Source organism: Salvelinus alpinus, chromosome 8 (genome assembly GCF_045679555.1).
Source record: "Salvelinus alpinus chromosome 8, SLU_Salpinus.1, whole genome shotgun sequence".
NCBI classification, from domain to species: Eukaryota; Metazoa; Chordata; class Actinopteri; order Salmoniformes; family Salmonidae; genus Salvelinus; species Salvelinus alpinus.
In genome coordinates this window covers 44,155,899-44,163,309 of record NC_092093.1, presented here as the reverse complement: position 1 = coordinate 44,163,309, position 7,411 = coordinate 44,155,899, and positions in this window count along the sequence as shown.

The window sequence follows — 7,411 nt, the reverse complement described above, 5'->3', positions numbered from 1 at the left end:
GAACTTCCGGCGCCGACCGAGATGGCCGCCTCGCGTTCCTTGGAAAATATGCAGTATTTTGTTTTTTTTATGTGTTATTCCTTACATTGGTACCCCAGGTAATCTTAGGTTTCATTACATACAGTCGGGAGGAACTACTGAATATAAGATTAACGTCAACTCACCATCGTTCCAACCAGGAATATGACTTTCCCGAAACGGATCCAGTGTTTTGCCTTCCACCCAATACAATGGATCTGATCCCAGCCGGCGACCCTATGCGACGCCGTAAAAGGGGCAAACGTAGCGGTCTCCTGGTCAGGCTTCGGAGACGGGCACATCGCGCTCCACTCCCTAGCATACTACTCGCCAATGTCCAGTCTCTTGACAATAAGGTTGATGAAATCCGAGCACGGGTAACATTCCAGAGAGACATCAGGGATTGTAACGTTCTCTGCTTCACGGAAACATGGCTAACTCAAGAGACGCTAACGGAGTCGGTGCAGCCAGCTGGTTTCTTCACGCATCGCGCCGACAGAAACATACATCTTTCTGGTAAGAAGAGGGGCGGGGGTGTATGCCTTATGATTAACGAGACGTGGTGTGATCATAACAACATACAGGAACTCAAGTCATTCTGTTCACCTGATCTAGAACTCCTCACAATCAAATGTCGACCGCATTATCTACCAAGGGAATTCTCTTCGATTATAATCACAGCCGTATATATTCCCCCCCAAGCAGACACATCGATGGCCCTGAACGAACTTTATCTGACTCTTTGTAAACTGGAAACCACACACCCTGAGGCTGCATTCATCGTAGCTGGGGATTTTAACAAGGCTAATCTAAAAACAAAACTCCCTAAATTCTATCAGCATATCGATTGTGCTACCAGGGCTGGTAAAACCTTGGATCATTGTTATACTAACTTCCGCGACGCATATAAGGCCCTCCCCCGCCCTCCTTTCGGAAAAGCTGACCACGACTCCATTCTGTTGCTTCCAGCCTACAAACAGAAACTAAAACAACAAGCTCCCGCGCTCAGGTCTGTTCAACGCTGGTCCGACCAATCTGATTCCACGCTTCAAGACTGCTTCGATCACGCGGATTGGAATATGTTCCGCATCGCGTCCATCAACAACGTTGACGAATATGCTGATTCGGTGAGCGAGTTCATTAGAAAGTGCATTGACGATGTCGTACCCACAGCAACGATTAAAACATTCCCAAACCAGAAACCGTGGATTGACGGCAGCATTCGCGTGAAACTGAAAGCGCGAACCACTGCTTTTAACCAGAGCAAGGTGACCGGAAACATGACCGAATACAAACAGTGAAGCTATTCTCTCCGCAAGGCAATCAAACAAGCTAAGTCCCAGTACAGAGACAAAATAGAGTCGCAATTCAACAGCTCAGACACAAGAGGTATGTGGCAGGGTCTACAGTCAATCACGGATTACAAAAAGAAAACCAGCCTCGTCGCGGACCAGGATGTCTTGCTCCCAGACAGGCTAAATAACTTTTTTGCTCGCTTTGAGGACAATACAGTGCCACTGACACGGCCCGCTACCAAAACCTGCGGGCTCTCCTTCACTGCAGCCGAGGTGAGTAAAACATTTAAACGTGTTAACCCTCGCAAGGCTGCAGGCCCAGACGGCATTCCCAGCCGCGTCCTCAGAGCATGCGCAGACCAGCTGGCTGGTGTGTTTACGGACATATTCAATCAATCCTTATCCCAGTCTGCTGTTCCCACATGCTTCAAGAGGGCCACCATTGTTCCTGTTCCCAAGAAAGCTAAGGTAACTGAGCTAAACGACTACCGCCCCGTAGCACTCACTTCCGTCATCATGAAGTGCTTTGAGAGACTAGTCAAGGACCATATCACCTCCACCCTACCGGACACCCTAGACCCACTCCAATTTGCTTACCGACCCAATAGGTCCACAGACGACGCAATCGCAACCACACTGCACACTGCCCTAACCCATCTGGACAAGAGGAATACCTATGTGAGAATGCTGTTCATCGACTACAGCTCAGCATTTAACACCATAGTACCCTCCAAACTCGTCATCAAGCTCGAGACCCTGGGTCTCGACCCCGCCCTGTGCAACTGGGTCCTGGACTTCCTGACGGGCCGCCCCCAGGTGGTGAGGGTAGGTAACATCTCCACCCCGCTGATCCTCAACACTGGGGCCCCACAAGGGTGCGTTCTGAGCCCTCTCCTGTACTCCCTGTTCACCCACGACTGCGTGGCCATGCACGCCTCCAACTCAATCATCAAGTTTGCGGATGACACTACAGTGGTAGGCTTGATTACCAACAACGACGAGACGGCCTACAGGGAGGAGGTGAGGGCCCTCGGAGTGTGGTGTCAGGAAAATAACCTCACACTCAACGTCAACAAAACAAAGGAGATGATTGTGGACTTCAGGAAACAGCAGAGGGAGCACCCCCCTATCCACATCGACCGGTCAGTAGTGGAGAAGGTGGAAAGTTTTAAGTTCCTCGGTGTACACATCACGGACAAACTGAATTGGTCCACCCACACAGACAGCGTTGTGAAGAAGGCGCAGCAGCGCCTCTTCAACCTCAGGAGGCTGAAGAAATTCGGCTTGTCACCAAAAGCACTCACAAACTTCTACAGATGCACAATCGAGAGCATCTTGTCGGGCTGTATCACCGCCTGGTACGGCAACTGCTCCGCCCACAACCGTAAGGCTCTCCAGAGGGTAGTGAGGTCTGCACAGCGCATCACCGGGGGCCTACTACCTGCACTCCAGGACACCTACACCACCCGATGTCACAGGAAGGCCATAAAGATCATCAAGGACAACAACCACCCAAGCCACTGCCTGTTCACCCCGCTATCATCCAGAAGGCGAGGTCAGTACAGGTGCATCAAAGCAGGGACCGAGAGACTGAAAAACAGCTTCTATCTCAAGGCCATCAGACTGTTAAACAGCCACCACTAACATTTAGCGGCCGCTGCCAACATACTGACTCAACTCCAGCCACTTTAATAATGGGAATTGATGGAAATTATGTAAAAATGTACCACTAGCCACTTTAAACAATGCCACTTAATATAATGTTTACATACCCTACATTACTCATCTCATATGTATATACTGTACTCTATACCATCTACTGCATCTTGCCTATGCCGTTCTGTACCATCACTCATTCATATATCTTTATGTACATATTCTTTATCCCTTTACACTTGTGTGTATAAGGTAGTAGTTGTGGAATTGTTAGGTTAGATTACTTGTTGGTTATTACTGCATTGTCGGAACTAGAAGCACAAGCATTTCGTTACACTCGCATTAACATCTGCTAACCATGTGTATGTGACAAATAAAATTTGATTTGATTTGAACATGTGTCTCGTGTTGGTTTTATCCGGTTCGTCATTCCAAGCCTGTCTCCATAGTGTCCTTGCCTTTTTCATATATAATGGTATGCTCTCGTTCTCTTCTAGAGTCAAAGTTCTCATAATCTGGGGCCTGGACTGTGTTGGGTATTTTCTCCTGATTGCTGCCCATACTTCATTTCGGTATGGGTCGAATCAGGTTTGAATAGGGTATTTACCATTCAAGCCTCCATCCGCCATCAAGTCTTTACATTCCTGGTCTCCCATGCATTGTTAATGACAGCCACCATGTCTCCCATGGTGAGTTCATCAGAGGCGGTTAGACTCTCAAAGGTCTTCACCCACCTACATCCAGACTCTTCCGGTAAAGGTAGGGCCTCCACCAGGGTCAATAGATCTCTGTGGGCCCATGGTTTATAAATGGGTTGTCCAACAGGTTGTTGTCGCAGGGGCATCATGTGTCCTTTCAGCCCCCCACCCGCTTTACTACGTGTGTTATGTGCAGGTCCAGTTAGTGAATCATAAAGATCGCCCTCAAATTTTTCATCCAAGTACCATACTCCATCACTTTGGCAGCTGGGCTCCTCCTGTTCCTCTGCTTCATTGCTGTTGTGGCCCAGCTGTATGCAATGTCCACCCTGTCTCGTTGCTTCATCTTGTTGCTTCCTCTTTTCCTCTCTTAGTCTGTGTTCCTCTTTCTTTTGTTCCTTGTCCATTTTATCCAGAGTGTGTTGCATCATTCTCAGTTCCTCCTGGTCTTGTCGTGCCTTCGACTGCACTTCATCCCAGAGAATCTTCTGCTGCCTTTCTCTCTCGCGTGCTTGTGTCATGCTGTCTTCTGTCCACATCTGACCCTGGCTTTGTATGCTGTCTTTATCCATTTCCATGCTACATGCACTGGTCCCACTTCCTTCTCTTTCATCACTCATATGTATCCTACTTAGTTCTGCCATTCCTTCCTTTAGTGCACGGGCTGTTACCAGTAGGGCCTCAATCTCGTTTTTCCGGTCCTGTGATATTGGGACCCACTCCGTGTCTTGACTACATTCTGGCCTCTTATTATAATTAACTGTGGCACTCACATCCAGAACGGGTGCCATCATCTTCAGGCCATCGTATGGTGGGGGTGCACTAGGTTTGGGCAGTTCGGGATAGTCTCATTGATTTCTGAGTTTGGGGTGTCCCTTCACTACACATTTTGCACAGTTTTTCCAGCATAGCCAGACCAATCCTTTCTTTCAATTTAGCCTTTTCCATGTCCTCTTTTATTTTGCCCTTACTGGGTTCACCACCTTGTTTCCATTCAGTGAGCGCCTTGAGTGTTTTGCGTTTTAATGCATCTAGTATTCTTCCGGGCTCCCCCTCGACGGGGAGACCCGTGGGTGAGATTATACACCCCTCCTCAATCCATTGTTTGTATAGTTTTTCGCTCCGTTTCTTCCAGTCCTTTCCCTCCTTTCCACCGTTCACTTCTAAGGTAGACTTCAGAGTCTTTAGCACCTTTTCCACCTCTGATGACATTCTATGTTGTAAACTTAAATGTGTATGTGTTTGTAAATTATTTTAAATGATCAACTTTCGTATATAAATTATTTTAACTGATCCACCTAACGTTGTAAATTATTTTAACTGATCCACCTAACGTTGTAAATTATTTTAACTGATCCACCTAACGTTGTAAATTATTTTAACTGTTCAACCTAAATCTACCTTTTTAATACACTCAATTCTGCAATGTGGATCCCCTAGGAATATACAGTCTCCATCTGAAATATTCAACGTACTTTCATGCGCTAGGCAAATTGTCCCATATGAACTGTGTCCCTGACACTTCCTTTTAAAACATTCAATCTTGGTATTAGTATGCCGACTAAATACCCAATGCACCACAATTACACGGCAAACTTATTTTTCTTATTAGACACAACCTTCGCCGTTATATCCACGTTTACCTCACACCTCACATACCAATAGATTCGCCGACCTATCCTCACACAAATTAGTAGATCTGTTCTACTCCGTGCATTGCATTCACTATCATATGGTAATTTAACCTCATTAGTCCTCGACTATTCTCATATTTCCCACACTCATGTCTTCACATCCACTCAGTACATTTTATTTACACATTGCAGATATATGAATGATCAATTAAAATTGCATTTACCACTCTCGTTATGAAATTGTTTATATACTAGATAGAGCGTTAAATTTGGTAACTTACATCAGACTTGTATCTCACAAATAAATTTGGATAATGCCAATATGCAGAACTTTAGTATTTTATATAATAGGTATCTGCTTACCTTTTTAGTAGACCGGTCTTTCTTTGTGAGACACGTCGTCCGACGACAGTCAATGTTAATTGGCTGGTACGCCAATGTCCAGCGTTCCTTGTACCAGACCACCGTCGGGGATCACCATGAAAGAGATTTGCGTCAGTTCAAATCTGGTATCAGGACAAAATGTGATTCAGAGTCACCGAATATATTTTAATTAAACTCAAGCGATAAATGGTAAATGCAATTTTCGTATATACGGGTTCACTGTATCACCACGCAGGGTAAAGCAGGGAACTGTGGAATGTACTCAAATAGCAGTTCTTATACTATGACAGCTTTAGTTCCAACTCGTCCAGTTGGCCTATCATAGTAGAGGCTGAGCGCGGTTTAGACTCTTGCTCCGCCTCTGGTGGCACCCGGACTTGTCCAAGTGCCTTAGTGCTTTCCTTTGTCCACATCTGGTTGCTGGGTAGATTAGCTCCGTCTTGTGTCTCCCCCTTGATTCTTCACTCAAACAATTCCTAATATGGTACTGGTCAGTGCCCTAACCGCCCTGGTTGGCCTAGAGAGATGCACCCCTCCCCTCTCCAGATTGACCACAGCTTTTATGGCCTGTGTTGGTCAGTCATTACACACCTACACACACACACACATCTGTATTGTTTGTGTGTGTGTGTAACAAAACAATATTCATCTTCAAACAATATGCTAGCAGGCTATAGTGTATAAACATAAATCCTAACAAACCCACTTCTCCTGTCATTTACAACACGGTGTAAATTGATCTGATCCTCACAGGACAGTCATGACACCACCATAAGACTTCGTACACAAGGCGGTTGGGGTTTACAGTGTTTTCTTGGTCCTAACTTAGTCCCTCTCTCTACACTGGCAGTTGTGAGAACCCGGAGGATCCCTACCGTGTAGTCTTCCACCCGGTGGTAGCTGACGCCAGGGTCCACTTCCCCCCTCACGTCAAACGCTTTGAGGTCTATATGTTTTCCTTCGCCGAGAATGCGGTTGAGCCGAGTGGCCAGGTAACAAAGTTCACCCAACAATCTTTATTGGTTAATTTTGTGTGAGTGGCAATCATCCCTTTTAAAAACAAATCTGACACCATCAAATCTTTGATTCCTAGGTCTTTGTCCATTGTGATGTGGTCATTTGTGATGCCAGTAGTCCCTCTGGCGGCCCCTGTAGTGGACAATGTGTGAATCAGGACAACTCGAAAAGAGGTAGGTCTTGTTTTATGCTTTTCAGACCCTGTCAGACCATAACTGAACTAATAGGTTCTCTCTCAACAGGTCAACGACATGTCAAAGACCTCTTTGAGGAGCGTCATTTATATGTTTCTTCTGGATACATTCTTTGGGTGTAATGTCTTATTCTAACATGTCAAATAAAGTGTTCTATATAACAATTAAGTTTGTTTTACTTGCGTAGCAACAATCCTAACCGTTGGAGCTACCTTAATTGTATCTGATTTGCGCATATACTTTAGTGGATGTAGTAGGCTTGTCATCTGACGTGTGTCAGTCAACCCTTTTGTAAGCATGGGACTCTGAACCATCCCCCGGAGATGAGTGTTGCGCACCAATTTCCCGTCTAGGATGAACAATGGGTGTCAAAACAAAAGCTTTCCAATGTCCAGTAGGAAGAACTGACTCAATATTATAGCAGATGGTGTTTTGCCAAAGTGAGGCCAGCAGGGCTGTAGTTGGATGCAGGCCCCAGGGAGCGCAGCAGTGTTGGTAATTTTCAACAAATTACA